Source organism: Oratosquilla oratoria, chromosome 7, assembly GCF_046742065.1.
Source record: "Oratosquilla oratoria isolate Oo_2021 chromosome 7, ASM4674206v1, whole genome shotgun sequence".
In the NCBI taxonomy this organism is placed as follows: Eukaryota; Metazoa; Arthropoda; class Malacostraca; order Stomatopoda; family Squillidae; genus Oratosquilla; species Oratosquilla oratoria.
Genome location: NC_134783.1, coordinates 38049749 through 38051466, shown reverse-complemented (window position 1 = coordinate 38051466; position 1718 = coordinate 38049749).

The following is a 1718-nucleotide window of genomic DNA, read 5'->3' as shown; positions in this document are numbered from 1 at the left end:
TGAGAACTTTTTAAATTCAACACCTGACATAAGTCATTATAGTTTACACTTTGCTTCTTCAGTTAAAATTGGAGTGCTTGAGATGTCCAGAGAAGTATTTATGGGGAATCCCTTGTATACAAAACTCTTATATGTGAAGATTCAAAGGTAAGAAAAGGAAAAAAATAAGAACAAATTTCCTCTACAAAAGGCATATGCTTCAATGGTGTGAAAAGAAATATGAAAAAATGATGAAAATACTCTGCACAACCAAGTGTACTGCACAAGTGACTGCAGTGCTAGTCTCGCCTCAATGTGTAAAATTTTTTAAAGGTACATATCCCTTTTGTATATAGGGGATTTTCTGCATAGACTTTCACTCGTATACCAAAGCCTCTTTTTCCCAATATATGGGGTATGTCCAAGTAAAAGCACATCCACTTCATGCACAATTAAAACTCATTTAATGCCCCTCCCATCCCCCAGAATTATAACCAAGTACAAAATTATAATCTTGACAGTGAAGACCATGAATACTTGAATGTAGCATACCCCACACCCACACATCCACGTACAGAAGAGAATCCAGAGGGCAACTATGAAGATGGCATCAACACTTTTAAAACTGTCATATGAAGAGAGATTGTCAGAACTAGAATTACTGATTCTGGAACAAAGAAGAGAAAGAGGTGCCTTGTTGACTATCTACAGAATCATGAGAGGTATGGAAATCCTCGACAGAAAAGACATACAAAGTTGTGATAGATATACAAGGGGACATGGAAGGAAACTCAAAAAAGACAGTTGTAGAAGAGACCTGAAAAAAATAGCTTTCCCTCAGAGTGGTGGATGTATGGAACAAACTAGATGAAACAAGAGTGTGTGCAAAAACCATACATGAATTTAAGAGCAATTTCGACACTGTGAAATACAAAGACGGGACACCACAAGTGTAGCTCCCTTTCCTATAAGATACAGCTAGGTAAATACACACACACACACTGGTGGTGGATGTCTGGAACAAACTAGACAAAATAGTGTGTGCAACACCATACATGAATTTAAGAACAAACTAGATGTTGCGAGATACAAAGACAGGTCACCACAAGCATAGCTCCCCTTCCTGTGTAATACAACTAGGTAAATACACAATAAAGGTGGCTTTTACCTATTTAGATGAAAAAATTGCTAAAAAAATACTAGTCACACTAATAAGGCCTAGACTGGAGTGTACTGCAACACTATGGTCACCCAGTACCAAAAAGAATATAAAGAAAATTGAAAGAATCCAGAGAGCAACTACAAAACTGGCCCCAACACTTTCAAACCTGTCAAATGAGAAGAGACTGTCTAGATTGAAATTACTGACTTTGGAACAAAGAGAAAAGTGACCTGCTGACCATCTACAGAATCATGAAAAGCACGAAAGACCTTGATAGAGAGGACTCCCTAATTGGGATAAGAGAAATACAAGGAGACATGAAAAACCCAAAAAGGACAATTATAGAAGAGACCTAAAAAAACAGTGGTGGATATCTGGAATAAACTGGACAAAACGATAGTGTGTGCATAAACTACATGAATTTAAGAGCAAACTAGACACTGCGAGATACAAGGATGGGACACCACAAGCATAGTTCCCCTTCCCGTAAGATACAACTTGGTAAATACAACTAGGTAAATATACACACACACACTGCTTGGGTTGAGGGCAATGCTTTATCATATGCAACCCCCTT